This window comes from Sardina pilchardus, chromosome 11 (assembly GCF_963854185.1).
Source record: "Sardina pilchardus chromosome 11, fSarPil1.1, whole genome shotgun sequence".
Classification (NCBI taxonomy): domain Eukaryota; kingdom Metazoa; phylum Chordata; class Actinopteri; order Clupeiformes; family Clupeidae; genus Sardina; species Sardina pilchardus.
The window spans coordinates 29006308-29022877 of NC_085004.1; the positions used below are offsets into that span (position 1 = coordinate 29006308).

Here is a 16570-nt window from a genome sequence, read left to right on the forward strand (position 1 = left end):
TCACCATGTCTGTGGTGGTGCAGTGCCTACATGCATCTGTGTTGAAATGGCGTCGTATAAGGCCGTAAGGCCTGAGCACGATATGTGCAACATACAGCCATATTAAATTTCTTCATCTATTAATTCATCCATCCATCCATCCATCCTTGGTGGTATTAAGCCGGTCTGAAGGTTTGATACTGACCTGGGGGAGTTGCTCTCTGCATGCCTGGTGCTGCATTACAGCAGGGACCCAGGAAGAAGGATGCGATGAATAATAATTCAGCAGCTCCTTAACCAAACCCCCATGAAGCCAGCGTTTACAGATTGCAGTGTTGAGCTTCCTGTTTCCTGCAGACAGCAAATCCACAACACATTCAAATTGGAAACAACGCCTTTCGGAGGGGGTTTGGAGCATGTGTGTGTAGCATGTTACCATCCCTGGCGGGGGTCAGAAAGCAAGGACAAGCAAGCTGAAAAGAAAAAAACCACACATACAAGGGCACATTTACGGAGAGTGCATTTAGATGTTCAGTGTATGTTGTGAATTAGCGTCCTCCGTGAAGACCACTCATGTACAGTACTCCTAACACAGCACATGACTGACCGATTAAATCATACATGTGAAGGCTTTATGGGACGGAGCCGGGAGGAGGGCTATCCTTAGTCATTATGTAAAAAGCTATAGCATTCGGTTGTTGTTTTGTGGGGCACGGACCATGGACTACATTAAAAATCGATATGACTGCACTATACCCTGTCCGTGTCAAACTGTAGTAAACAGCATTACAGTGTTTGTTTCTCCATCAAGACTAAATATGGATAAGAACAGCAGTAGCAGGAGAGCTGGAGCGGGCAGAGGCAAGAGGCCGACGGTAAAGTGATCCCCTATAAATAGAGCTCCTGTTCCCAGCGCACACAACTGTTAATACTATTAAACAAGGGGAACAACTTCATCTTGGCCACTGCTTGATGAAAGGCAATTTCATGGGTGCTGTTTCGGCGAAAGTAAGAGTTGGATGGATAAGAATTTAAAACGTACACCTCAGTAAAAAGCTCTACAGAATTGCAGAAGCACAAAACATAATCACGGCATCATTTTGCAGCCATAATTCAATAAAATAACATAGTTATGAAATAAACCTTCTCTGTATTTCCAAATACTGTTTGTCCATAATGGCTTTTACATGTGATTGTATGACACCAGACTACACAAAGCTCATATTGCACACTCTTTCATCATTTTCAAGGTCTAACTTATAGATGGATACAAAATACTCAGTACTCAGGATTGGAGCACCCAATATCACAGACATTTAAATTCTATTGTCCTCCTCTCTGCCCACAGGCACAAAACATCAAAGGAACGTTGTCGCCCACTCACCTACTGTAGATTTCTTAAAATAGAACTCAGCTATGCCCTCTGTCATGGAAGATATGAGTGCAGATCTCCACTGTATCAAAGGTAAACGAAAAGCCAATAATTAATTGTCTGACAGGCTCAGAGCACATGAGAAGGTGGATGAGAATGATAAGCCCATTAAGAACACAAAGGACAAGACAATCACATCTGCTGTGGAGATTTAAGCCTTTGTTCAAACACTCCCCCACGCTCCTCTTAAAATTTCTGTATTTTTTAGATAAAAATGACTGCCGGTTTTGCCTACACTTTTGACCCCAGCGTTCACCTCCAACTAAATCTTACGGTTTGGCCATCGGCCAAACGCTATCAGCGCTGTCTGGGATTTTTCCCGAAAAGTGAGTAAATTAATGAAGTGCTGTGACACCTGGGATTTGGAGTTTAATCTGGCCCTGACCCACAGCCAGGAGGAATCACTGTAATCCGACAGGCGCCCAGCTGCAAGGGGGGAAGAGCGAGCTGAAGGCAAAGACTGGATCAGCGGCTGGCAGCCCGGCAGGCCGGCTGGAGAACCAAGGTCTTGAAAAATTAGATGGACACACAAAGCTAAAGACTTCTCATTGGTAATTTCTCATTCTTTCTTGCACATACTGGGTATTACTGTATGTCCCGACTATAACCCATATTGCACCACATTACACATATCTTTTTTTTGTCTTCTAAAAGTTGAGTAATGCAATGGCAGATGAAAATGGCTCAAGTTTAAAAAAAAGTTTCACATTTGGCACCAAAACTAATCAGTGTGATTCATAGCACTCTCTGAGTAAAGCAGTTTGACTAAAAAGCTTTTGACTGAAGGACAGTCTGATCTGTTCCATCCCAAATGATAGAGTATCGCAAAGAACACCTTATCCAGGACAAGCACATGATTAACATTTCTACCTTTCTAGCTGAAACAGGTTTGTGAAATAAACAAACAATCTCTTTCTTGCTATTTTTTGTGGGACTATTGTTAATTGCTTTTTCTTCACAGAGGTCTTAATGCTCCTCTGCCCTCCTTGACCACAGCAGCGGTGGCTCGTCCTGCCCCAGCTCCCAGGGCTGAAGCGCTGTGACATGATGGGCAGTGACAGGCCGATGTTCACCTACCCACACACGAGCCAGAGGAGGACACTTTGACGCTGTCACCCCTCCTCGCTGCCCTCATCTCCTCAGGCTCAGCTGCGTCACGCACTGTAAACCCCCGGGTCTCTGTTTTCGGGAAGAACTTTTCTTTCTGTCTGTCTCTCTCTTTCCCTCTTTCTCTCTCTCTCTCTCTCTCTCTCTCTCTCTCTCTCTCTCTCTCTCTCTCTCTCTCTCACACACACACACACACACACACACCCACACACACATTCATGCAGGATAAGTCCATCTACAGCCTTTGTCTTATAAAAAAGATGGAGTGACTCAGGGGATGAATTCTACATTTTAACCTCTAACATCATTTTCCCTGAAGGCTGAATCCCAGCGCATGACTGACTGTCCACTGTCACGAAGGGCACTAGCGGAAGAAACAGACTTGAAGTCACAGACTAGGTCTTATTGTGTCATGATCAACTCAACACTACACCACAAAAATACACAAAAGTGTGAATTTCTGTGTAAACCAGTGAAGACAATTCTGAGATTAGTAGAGCTATTAAAGTAAATGCAAGTTATGAAACAAATAAAAAATTATATATATATCATGATTCAAGAGGTGTGTGTTCACCCGATTGCTCATGTAGTTCACCGAGAGGATGTTCCAATGTGGGTAAATATTAGCCTGCAAGCAGAAATCTCTGCAAGCAGATACTTTTGTATCCTTTTCTGTGGATCCCTCCCACATACTTACATAAGCACACACACACACACACACACACACACACACACACACACACACACACACACACACACACACACACACACACACACACACACACACACACACACACATGTTGATCACAGAACAAACACCATGGGCCATTAGAAAACTGCTAGTGGACGGCATTAGTATTCAGCGTATGTGTGCACTCATTACAACTGGGAGCCATGGGAGCAAAACGAGTGTTATGTTCTTAACCACCTGCTGGTACTCACCTCGGCCAAAGCAAGCCACTGCACACAACTAATCAGCCGCTGGAGCTGTGCCCCATCAGATCGCTGTGAGAGGGGTGGTGTGAGACACTGCGGTGGCTAAAAGGTGATGCTGGCCCTTGGGGGTGGGGGGGTGGGGGTGTGGGGGGGGGGAGCCGTGCTCTGTGCTCCTGGAAAACAAGCAGATACTCATCGTAGCATCACTCCCCTGCACGACTCTGTGGCTCTAGCCGAGAGGTCATTTACCTCACGGATGTGTGGCCCAGCGCAGCGGTTCTGTCGGCCTCAAGGTGTGATTTATGACTGCTGGAAACAGTGGAAACAAGACACGATGACCTGCCACCGTGTCACGCTGGGATATGGCTTCCAAGCTTGCCAGCAGCAGCGGCAGTGGAAGGAGGTACTAGTCCTCTGAAGACAACATTGGGACTTAATATCACACTGGGCATGTTATCCTATATTCTCCCCATGAGTTAAAAGAAAAGTATTTTATGATAGTTGCCTTTAGTCTACAAAATACACAACATCTAGCACAGCAATGTGTACAACCAACTGTATGTGGTCCGTCTGCAACAACAGGAACACTATTGCATTTCTTACTGCAACAAAGAGCACAGCAGCAGTGACACATCCCACTCAAAAGCGAGACACATGCAAACAAAGCAGGGGGGGAAGGTCTAGAGTCAGCAATGGTGAGTCAGATATCCCGTGAGAAGAGTAAATAGCCAAAGCTCGAGTCGACACAAACAAAGGGGACAAAAATCATGCAAGATAATTGTTATTGGACATGACATTGGCAGCAACAAGGTCAGAGATGAATGTGGTCTGAAATGACAAATCAGCATCCTCATTAGGAAACGGCCAGAAGAGCAAGTTCAGCTCATGCTGCCAAACATGTGATTGCAGACGGCCAGACAGGACAGATACGCACCAGTAGCCACCTAGCAACAAATACTATTTTAGCCTTAAAGGGGTCACTGCTTGGGTTAGCGTGCTCTCCAGGGTACCCATGCCTGACTTTAAAAGAAATGGCAAAAATATATGCCATCATACTCATGTATACAGTATAATAGAGACTCCAATGCAAGCACAAAATGCCATTTCATGATATGCACAGGTTCCTTTTTATCAAGGTAATGCACAGTCCAGAGATATTTCATTAGTAGTTTAAGTGCGGCTCCTGGGACTCCAGCCCAAGATGCTGGTCTTGTTCACATATCTTGCTAAGTGAAAGTCCAAATTAAAACACAGTTGATGTAGACCTACTAAAAGTTAGTTTGAAGAGACCATATGATCATGTGAATCAGGGCTCAACATTAATGGTTGCCCATGGCTGCCAAACTGTTACAAGTGGCAACCAAAACCTCATGCCTGGTTACAAAACTAGCAACCAATTTTGCAAGTTAACGTCGAGCCCCGTGGATGGATACAGCAGATGTGGCCTCCGGTGTCTGTCTGCAGGTATGTGATTCAATAGACATGCTCCGACCAAGAGGTTACAAGAGTGCAGTCTGTCACTGTGTTAAGAGCTCTTCCGTAATTACTAATGATTTAATAGTCTTGGATTATAATAAATGGCTAGCATTAGCACGAATCGAGGCATGAAATTAGAATTACGCTGCATTTCCTGTCGACAGCATTTCATTTCCTGGACTTCACTGCGCGTTAGCCTGGCCGAGTTGAGGAGAGGAGCTGCAGGTCCGGCGGAAAGCGCGAGGGCGGCTGTGCTGCGACATGATGAAAGAGGAGCACGAGGACATTCTTCACTGTCAGGTAGAGACTGTCAAGATGTGGGTTAGACTCCATCTCTAAATGGCTCGTCCTTGCAAAATCCTCTCCGAATGCACCCTCCCATTATTAATTCACTACCTTTTGATTTTATATTCATTATCTGCTAATGGTTAGCCATAAATCAAAAATGAAGCGGGGAAAAGTGCATGTGTTTTAAAGGCCATGATTCAGCTCGTTTAGTGCTCATATTAACTACCCTGCTGAGATGAGGCTATGTAAACACACAAACACACACATACTTATACAATTCAGAGGCACAAGCAAGCACATGCATGCAAAGTCATACAGATGAGCAGCACACACTTAAACTTTCAGAGAATACCTAAAGCTACATTATAACATGCAAACTGAAAAATGAGACAATTTTACCAATGCTGACACATTTCCAAGATAGTAGGTTGCCTTACAGTGCAAAGTGCCAAAACATCCAAAGTGTAATCCAGTCCACAAAGTTGAATATTAGACTAGCACTTTGCACTTAAACAAATAACTGAAATGACATGCTGACACCCACTTGTTTTGTCATTTCTGTGCAGGTATAAACAAGTGCATCCTGGCAAAAGGGAGACAACAGCTTGTGCATTCTGTGCTATGTAGCAATTTCCTGGTCAGGGGTAGGATCAGGAGGTAAATATCCTCTGGTATCAGTCTGTCACAGTTTCAGCAGAACCAGTGATCCGCTAACAAGAAGCACCCTGATGGACACATCCACTGTACTTTTGTTGGTGCTACAAACGGTGTAGTTGCTGTAGACTTACTAACTAGGCTATATTTATAGGGATAGATTGAACATTGACTACAGGGTTAGACATAGATTCTAGTGAGAGCCTGAGAAGTCATGAGTTTGCTTTGTCTGTTAAATTGGTTTTGAACCATAGTGTGGTGAGACAGGCAGGAAGTCTGGAATGGGTACCTTCAGTTTGGCCTATATTCATACAGTAGTAAGGAGCTACAGGTTATACAGATGTATTAGATAACTATGGGTTGTAGATTGGACAATTTTGAACACAGCTAATAGATTTATCCATCTGTCTTAGAGAAAATGTGGAGAATATCAGTAAAATACCTGTGATAGAAACATATTGCAGTAATATTCAGTGTGAGAGGAAAAGGGTTTTAACTGTTAAAAGGAACAGAGCGTGTGTCAAGCTGCAAAATCTGTCTCAGAAGTATAGTTTAAATACCGTACTTTGGCATGGTGTTACAGTATGTTTCTCCTAGCTGGACAACAGTACACAGAAGTGGACAGTATTAGGAAGTGCCCGTTCATGAAAGGTGTAATCCTGATATCGACGTGACACTTGGCCCTTGTGTTGATTTTGAGGTCTTGATCTGAAGCTAGTCTCATCATCAGTGTTATTTACTGTGACTGTAGTGCAGTTTGCTCATTTGACTTTGAGACCCACCAAACAATAACGCAGAGGCTGGTTCAAGTCTGTCTGTTTACACAGCTCTGTTTGGTGGCAGAGACGCACGGAGCCTGATTATAGACACAATATGCATGTTTGTGTTTGCAAAGGATTAGTGTTGTTTGCCAGGCCACACAGGTACACAAACTCAGTTGAGTGATACATGATGACCTGCAGTGCTATGCACTCATTGCAGACCAGAGGAAAGCAATAGCTTTATACAGTACATGGTCTATAAAAACTAGAGGTGGGCATAGATTAATTTTGTTAATCTAGATTAATCTCACTGTAATTTTGAAATTAATCTAGATTAATCTAGATTAATTTTAGGTGCACCAGCGCAAAATTTAGGTGCACCCACATTTTTCATTGCATCGCCTTTAACGCTAAAAGGTCACCTTTTTATTGCTGTCCTTTCATATAATGATTTTTTAACAACAAAAAGTCTAGAAAAAGCTTGAAACACAATAAAATATTTTTTCTTTACAAAATTATTTATATAAGCCTATTCTACATAGGCTACTGAAATGTCTGATATTCATGACAGCACACTTTATGCAGATTGCAGCCTACTATTCATATTACAACTCTGCCTCTTTAATTCAGCTGTCTGCTTGAAACCTCAAAATGTAAACAAAGTAGCATAGTTGGCTAGTTTATCATAGCTTACTAGTTGGACTGCTCAGTTTCCCCACGTGTGTTTACTGTAAGTTTCAATGTGGGCTGATTCTTTTTCTCCTTTCGAGTTTTGGAGTTGGAAAACATTGGTATTGAGATTATCATCCAACTCATGCAAGAGTGACTTGAATGTAAGAGTTTTAATCAACTTTCTGCAGCAATGATGCTAACCGGAATTTATATTAATTTAGCTAACGTCTTCTATATGCATCATTGCTTTCACGATAGTGAATGTTTTGTTTGGATTAAATGTGCATGTCGAGGGGCGGGTCGCGACTCGCGAGTGTCCATTGAGCGCGCACGGGAGAGTGAGGGAGAGGGAGAGGGAGAGCAAGAGAAAGCGGGCCAAGGAGAAGGGGGTTACTTCTATTAGGAATGAGCGATCAGGTGCCGATTCGGGAGGGGTCTGAGCTTATCGTCCATGTTGGGAGGATGTATCATTGGTTACTGTTTGGTAAAGTTGCACGCATAGAAGTCTACAATGACAACTTGTGAAAGAAAGCAGCCGAGCAGCGTCAGGTGCACCAGTGCGACCTAGACTTTTTTCAGGCGCACTCTTAAACATTGGCGTTCGCGCTAAGATATCAAGGTGAAAGTGATCATAGCTTGCGTGGTATAGACCCAGCTCCCAGCCCAACTTTGAGAATAGATTAACGCCGATATTTTTTTTATCGCCCGATAAGAGTTGCACGATAACGCAGCACGTTAACGCCGATAACGGCCCACCACTAATAAAAACCTAATATGAATAATTTAAATTTAACATGATAGTGTTTAAACTAAAATGTCTGTTTCAGAATGGGCATTTGGGATGCTATGCAGTCACTTCACACCAAAGTGAGGCAGTGGTTTATTGTAATTCAGAATACCTTATTGTCTATAATAGCAAACATACCAATTAATGAATAATACATGCCCTATTCTGTATATAAAAAAACAGTATGAACAGTTTCAACTAAAGTGTAATTTGCACCAAAAGGACTGTTTCTGAAAATGCATTTGATCCATGAGCCAAAGTTGATCCAATTGTGCATTGATTACTGAAAAAACAAGTATGACATTGGGTATGTAGCACTGAACACAGCCTCTCTAATTTCCTTTTTTGGGCCAGCCCAACCAACTGCTGTTCACTTAGAAGTGGGTTGAAGAGTTGAATTCTGTTCCAGTTAAGAGGATTTTCGAGTGCAGTAATTAAAATGCTATTTGCCTGGGACATAATACATGTCTGTGTGTTGCCTGTAAAATGCCCCAAAGAAATCTAATGCATTAGTCGGTTTTTCGGAGACCCAAGGTCAGTCGTGGAAAGTATTTATTTAGTTATTTATTTATTTTTTTACCACAATGGTTGCTGTTAGAATGGAGGCAGGGGGGGAGGCAGGGTGTCATAACCTCCTGTGGTTCAGATCAGGCGGGATGGCAGAGAGAGCAGCATAAACTGTCTGTAAAGAGGCTTTTCCATCCAGCCCAACACCCCTCTGCCCTGAGAGATTACACAAGCATGCCCCAAATGGGAAATCTTTTAAAACTGCAGGCCACAGCATCTGATGCAGTGACTAAGGTAAAACGGTTTGTGTTGAAGGTGCTACTGATGACACAGAGAGTGTGAAGTGTTAGGAAAAGCTGTCCATCTTGCTAGCAAATTCGTAGCATCGCCCTAGACCATCAGATTGAAGGAATTTTCTTTTAATTATGTCTCACATAATTGAATAATGAGATAATGGTGAATGTTTGATACATCTTCATCACTTCAACCACACAAAACTATGTTTAAAATTGCTAATTTCTTTTCCTTTTTGAAGTAAGCAAAGACCAATACAACGAACAAAGTTATCCACCACTGGCTGTGCATACTAGAGTGTTTTGAGCGTCAGTCAGCTCAAATAAAGAAGAGCCTTTAGCTCCCATGGAGGGGGGGTGAAGGGCTGCGCTCCGTGTTTATTTTGATGTGGATTATTTTAGCTAATGCTGTTTGTCCTGGTGAGTGTGGCGGAGGCTTTTGGGGCACAGAGATAAGGCTTGTATGACAGGCTCTCTGGCATGGGGAAGTCAGAGCTCCCCTCGCATTTGCACATGAATGTGGCCCGTACAAAAGGCCCCATTCTTCACCCCGAAATCTTCGGGCCGGAGCGTTGTTACCGCTCCTCCTTCTCCCTCTGGGGTCTCTTGGATCCAATTAAAAGACTGATGGTGGTGGTGGAAGGTGGATGGGTTGGGTGGGGAGGACACAGGCACACAGACGCACCCATCAAAAGCAGGGGGGGGGGACAAAACAAAAGGGATGCCAGGCACATGATTGTGTTTCAGCTTCGCACTGCTGCTGTAGTTTGCCACAGATGATACGGCTGTCAGGAAAACTCATCTTCAATTTTCTGTCAGAGAAAGAAAACAGAAAAATTGCGCGTGGAGTGTGGAAGGGCAATGCAGACGGAAAAATCAGTAGGATACACAGAGTAGGAGGGATAACAAGTTGGAGCCTTTTGACTCAGGTGCAAAGAGGATTCTAGCCACTTGACATCTATCTATCTATCAACTGGATGTACAGTATACGCTATTACAAATGCAGTTCTCCCTTGTGATCTCTGTGGTCAGAAAACATGTTAGGAAAACAATACAGTGCAGGTCAGAGTGTTTTCATTTATCTGACAGTGAAGCACAATATGCAACATTTATGAAATATGGTTTCACAAACCGGAGGCTACTTTCCTTTGTAATGTAACACATGTTGGCATATCCACAATGTGCATTAAATCGCCCTGTTGAGAACCCTGTAATAATGAACCCATTTGCATTAAACTGCCTCTTCAGTTTGGGGCAAGTAGCCAGCATATGGTGACCTGCATTTAAAACCCATGGTAATGACATTCATTCATCTCCCATTGCTTAACTGCACGAGGGTGACCCATTTATTTCATTCTCGTTGGATTAAGCGCTTAAAACAGACAAAAGATCAGCATGCAGATATATCATCAATGTCTATCCCTTAAAGGATTTGTACCCCGTGATTAGAATCTTTGCAGAATATTACAGTTGTTAAGATGAAGGTTACATCACTTGCCTCTCATTCACTTCATTTTTCCCTTCTTTTTTGTATCTTGCCTGACAGGCAGAAGCTCTCTCTCTCTCTCTCTCTCAAAGTGCCTTACTTATGAAATGTATGTGGTATGTCTGCTGAGAATTGGCATTAGAGTCAAATGTTTTGCACATGCGGTGCTGGGTCTCCCTGCTGTACAGATGCTCGTTCAAGCCGGCTACTCTAATTCCTCTTTACCTCTGCGGTGCGGGTTGGTGGGGTGACCCCCACAGACGCTAATTGTGAGCCTGTGGTGAGACCTCTGAACCTCAACAGGGCAGCGGCTAGTTCTCTCGTTTAGTCCTGTCAACTTCAATCTAACTACCAAAGATGAATAGCAATTCATCAATTATTTAAACGATTTTGGCTTCAACCAAAGTTTAAAAAGTCTGTGATTTTTGACACCCAATTTTAACAATTTAGACTTAGGAGTCCTAGTCAACTGTCAATTTCCAGTCAGCAAAGAAACATTTCATTTTTCAGCTGATGTTGAGTAGTCTGTGTACAAAAGCCTTGGTTGACATCTCTCTCCCCTCCCTCTCTCTCTCTCTTTCATAAGAAAATAGAAAGTATTTCCCATCTTTCTCTGCAGGCACTGGTCTTGTAATAGATGGTTCCAGAAGCTCTAGGGCTGGATGTGGAACATAACAGAGCGCTAGAACTCACTCTGGTTGGTGGGGTCATTGGATTCATACAATTTCCTCCCACCTCGCCTGAACTGCATATCTCTAATGATTTAAATCTACCTCCATAACATTTCTTGTGTTATCACGTTAGAACAAGTGCAATAACAGCAGCTTTGCATTCCTAAAACATAATTCTAGGATTTGATATCTTGTCCAGCAAGATATCCCTGCTCAACAGTGGGCAAATCTATATTTTCCATTTATTATACATGTGGACATACATTACAGTCTATTTGTAAGTCATTTTGCTGCAGGCAGATACATGATTTATGTTTCAATTGGTTCGGTAAGAAGGTAAAATCTACAGTATAACTCTGGAAGAGCCTTCGCAATAATCCTGGAATCCTGATGGTAACTTTGATCTTCCCTCATTTGATAACATGCTGACATATTTGTTTTCAAAGTATGCCACTTGCACTGATTTGAATAATACATTGAATTGTGATGCAAAAGACAAAAAGTCACCTACCAGCCATGTGATTGTCTGAACCAAGTGAACCAAATAACTCCACAAAAGTTTTTTTTTACTGAACTAAACACTGGAGAAAAAAGGTTTAAGGCTGCAAAAAAAGAACGCACATCCCAACTCATATCTTGGGGTCAGGAGTGAAATCACAGAGGGGATAAGAGGAGCTCAAGTTCTTTTTCTCTCAATATCACATTAAAACATTAATATATCATCCATTTTTTACCTTTAATATGACATTATCCATAATAAAGGTTGAATTGTACATTATTTATGCACTATTAATATTGCATATCATATATTACAGCATCGATGTGGAGACAATACATAACAAGATTTCGATTCAAACATTACCCGTCACAAAAGTGTTCTTGGTTGGTATGGAAGAATATGGAACCTTTGAGGGGTCATTGCAATGTATTTTTTGGTATATATCCAGAAAGTGTGCACTCATTTTACTAAATTGTGTGTTTGTTTTACTAAATCGTGCGCACATTTTACTAAATTGTGTTCTCAATTTAGCAAATTGTGTGCACATTTTACTAAATTGTACTACATTTTAATTGTTGGAAATTGAGCGCACAATTTAGTGTAATGTGTGCACGATTTACTAAATTGAGAGCACAATTTAGTAATGAGCTCACTATTTAGTCAAATGAGTGCACCATTTACTAAAACAAGCACACATTCTCTCGACAAAAATATCTTGCAATGACACCTCCTGGGGTCCGTAGAAGAACAATGATGATGTAAATAACGATTTGGACAAACGTGTAGTTTAGTGGAAAGACTTAGGAGAGTATCAGGAATAGTACTCAACTCTTATCAAAACTGCATGACTGTAATCCAATCAAATATTACAGTTTCATTTATTGTGAAGAGAAATTATTGGCACACTTGCCTTAAGTGAATTTCACACTTAAATTAAGAGAATGCTTTAGTATTATATAAGATAGCAAAAGCAGCAGTGCGTTGTTAATGCCATTCATGATCTTAACACAGTGCAGTTATTTAAAATTTACATTTATTGATGGTTCATGACTCATCAGAAGCAACCTTCTACTCTGTGTCGGAGTGCATAAAATACCACACTATCCTAGTGCTGGAGATCATACAGAATGTTGAAGGATGAATACTGTTAAAAGTGCTTGGGCATAGTAGAATAAAAAATGAAGGCAATAAAGCTTGTTTTGCTTTTGTCGATATCTCCTGGAAAGAATGCTCCGAGAGAGCCATTATCTGAAGGAGAAGACAAGGCTGTCGGTGGTAAAGCAAGTTATCTGGATTTAATTGAACTTTCATTTTCAGAGGTAAAAAAAAACAAAACAAAACAAAAACATTTTATTTATGCATCTCCAGAATATAAGAGCACACATTCCTAATACAGAATTAGAACGTTGGATCTGATCGCTGTGGTATTTGACGTTGACATTCTATAACTCTAATGCTTTGGCTCTTCTGCCAACTGCTAAAAGGACCCATGCAATGCTACGTTTCATTCATAGAGAAGGCCAAGTCCATTTTACGTCATTCTGTCAGAGGCTATCCCATAGTATATGGATTTATTTTTAGGAATACCACTGCAAATTTTGTTCTCAAGTCATACTTGGCTCTTCAACTTGCAATACTTTTGACTAAATGGTCCCATGAAAATCAAATGGTCTTCTGAAGAACTCACTCTTCATCATGATTTTGGTAACTCTTTAAAGTAAGTGCACACAATTTAGTTACAGTAGGTATAAGTTAAACATTAACAAACACTTACTGTAATTCATCACTATTAAGTATGTTTTCAAGATTACTCAAGGATTAACATGTGCTTTTCCTCATTAATAGAGTATTATTTAGAATGTGTTATCAATGTGTTTTGTTGTAAATGATGCATTCATTCATCATACTGAACTCATGATGAATTCATAATTATTATAAATGTCAATGTTACTTTAGGTGAATACCTCACTTATTTCACTGGTAATTCATCATGAGTTCAGTATGTATACACATTAGGAATTCATAATTTATAACTATGGAAAATACACTGACAACACCTACTAAATAAGACTGTTTAATGAGGAAAAGCAAATGTGTTAATCCTTTAGTAATGTTGAAAACATACTTAATAATGATGAATTAAGCGTTTGTCAATGCATAACTAAAGCTAATTTGTGTACCCTTATTGTAGCCTGGAAAACCCTGGTAGAAAGATTAAGGGTCTGGACCAAGCATGCATTTGAAAATCTCACTGCATGCATCTGACTGATCTCACTGCATGCATCTGACTGATTTTGGACTTCGACGCAACCAATGTTAACTGACTTCCAACGTTGCAGTGTTGCCGTTATCAGTCATTGCCTCTGGCCCGCCTACTGTATATCAGATACACCGATTTGATTGGTTACCCGCATTGCATGGGGTAAAAGTAACGTTCCTCACCAGAGTGTCTCGCTGAAACAATTCATATTGTGCTCTTGCAAGAACTCTGGATTTCCAGGGTAACCTTATCGTAAAATGTTACCATGATTTTTTGTGCTTGTATTGACCCTCTCCTTCACATGCTCCTTCCTGTGAAAGCTTTTCCATGTCATCTCTGTTCCTCCATAGGCCTAGGGGTGGGTGTGACACATGTGGACTCTACCAGTCTCAGTATGAAGTTATTTCAGTGCATGGAATCCTGCACACAGGATGGGATGCAAGCAACCTAAGAGTGATCCATGCATTATATATGGCTTACTGTATATGTGGACACAGAACCTCTGCAGTGTTTTTTGATAAAGTACAGAGAATGTTCACATCAGCTTTGGATTATTTGCTAAATGGCACACACATGCACTATCATGGTTCACACCATAACATGTCCATCAAGCATGGCTGGCAGGACAGGTTTTAAATCACATGATTCTGAAGTTCAACAGATGTGGCTTAAATAGCTGCAGATGAGGGTACCTGCCATATGAGTCAAGTCATTCTTTCAGCTTTCTCTAAGATGACAAAATCATATTTATGGATATCAGAAGGATTGTGCGATCATTATATTCCCTTGATGTGGAGGTTTAAATAAAACTGGAAAAATGGCAAGGCTACAGTACATGCAAAAAGTAAGTGAAGTTGAGTAAAAGTATAGCCATACCCATCTACCCAAGTAGGTACAGTAGCTTATCACTATCAGTGAAGGTCATTCTTTGTTTCACATTAACACAATGATTCCTTCATAAATCGTTCTATGATTCATTCATGAAGATTCATTCTGTTGATGTGCGTTTCATCAAGTTTAGAATTAAAGTTTGGCATATACAGTATAATCTTTTTCAAGTTGGTGTGTATTTACAGTATATATATTTTGTTCTGTGAAATTCATGAAGAGGAAATGGGGGGGGGGGGGGGTGTTCCTTTCATCCCTAATAAAAACCTTACCCTCAGACCGTTACCCACAGCTCTGCTTTGTTACTGTGTTTGCAGAGTTTGCAGAGTCTCTCTGTCTATTCTGAACACAACGCCTGGAGCAGAGGACAGCGTCTCCTCCCTGGGAGGACTAATATGGAGGAAGTACGCCTGGCCCTGCCCTCTCTCTCTCTGTCTGCGCGAGGAAGAAAAGAGCGACCACCGCGAGGTACCGTACGGCGCGAAGGAGACCCAGAGGTGAAGGGCTCATAGTAAAGCACAGTGAACACCACGGCCCATGGAACCCACAGTCCAAGCTGTCAGCGGGGCTTCCCACACATGTAAATGATACTCTGGAATGGCAGTCGCCCTTGAGTGAACCCCCATTAATATTCAACAGCTCTTCTATTTTTTTTTCCTCTTGAGGGGAGTTGGGGGGTTGGCTGGTGGTGGTGTTGGGGGGGGGGGGGGGGGGGGCTGGGACTGAGAAGAGACGAAGAGTTGCAGGACTCAGTTAGCTGGTGAGCAAAATAGGGGGAAGTTCAACTGAGGAAAAGGGGAGGGGGGTATGTTCTTACCTCAGGGTTTTTTTCCTTACTATAAAGCCAGTGGGTGTGGGTATAAATCAATTTGAGTTCCTCCCTGCCTTTCTCACACAAAAGGGGACGTGTTTGTCTGAGCAGGGAATGTGAGACAGGGCAGGCTATCAGACACCTGTCTCTCTCTGCTCAACCCTGACCAACTCTGATAAAAAAAGGCCTTTTTTGCTCATTTTGTGCTCCCTGCGCAGCTCTCGTCAAAGACCCCCTTTTAGACATTCCCCCAGCTGATAACTAAAGCATTGCTGCAGAGTGAAGAAGAGCTGAGTGCTTTTAGCTTGACTAGTGCTCTCTTTGTGCGGCAGGGTGAGATAGTGCTACCAGTTCACCCCAAGAAGCATATATATATATATATACATTGGCGTGTTAACAGTGCTAAATTCATCTATGAAGTTAAGAGCCAGTGCTACACGGATTAGTGGTCAGACTTTTAATTTCCTGGTTCATCTGAAGTAATTCTTGATGGCATATCTGGGTCAGTTTGAATCCAGTAGATATTTTATGTCAGTCCTCCTTCAGAGTCAGGATTTCAGTCCTCTGTGGCCCAAAATGGCCCCTCTCTGTTGCGTGCAAAGAAAATGATCTCAGTGTGAAGGTCGAAGACACCACAAACAGAAACTGTTTGTCGTCAAGGACAGAAGTAGCTTAGCATTGAACTACAGTATGACTACTTAATGGTGCAATTGATTATGCCAAGATACAAAATGGAACTTCTTTGTAGGAAAAAGAAGAGAAAACACAACATCAGAGAAACACATTGAAGCAACTCCCTAGACCTCCCATCAGCGAGGCTTCTCCTCAGGCCTGCATGCATTACTGTAACTCATTAATCCAAAACCCATGCAAATCCAAACAAAACAATCCAACTTCTCTCCTTCGCAAATGAACCTTTGCAACATGCCAACCTTTGCCAAAGTGTATCTGACAGAATTAGAATGTACGACATGACATGTGAGCAGAAATGAATTGTGAAGGGTCATGCTCATTCCACATTGTTTGTGTGCACAAGCCTCTGGGCGTTTGGAGTTTTGTCACC

The 16570-nt window shown here is 41.8% G+C and overlaps 1 long non-coding RNA gene across 1 annotated transcript in view; it reads left to right on the plus strand.

Annotated features, from left to right (window-relative positions):
• Positions 1-5139: 5139 nt before the first annotated feature.
• LOC134096229 (uncharacterized) overlaps positions 5140-16570 on the plus strand; it is a 19783-nt gene continuing 8352 nt past the window's right edge. The window contains exons 1-2 of the long non-coding RNA XR_009940724.1: positions 5140-5230; positions 15014-15193. This is a non-coding gene — a long non-coding RNA (uncharacterized LOC134096229). The remainder of the gene's footprint in view (positions 5231-15013; positions 15194-16570) is intronic.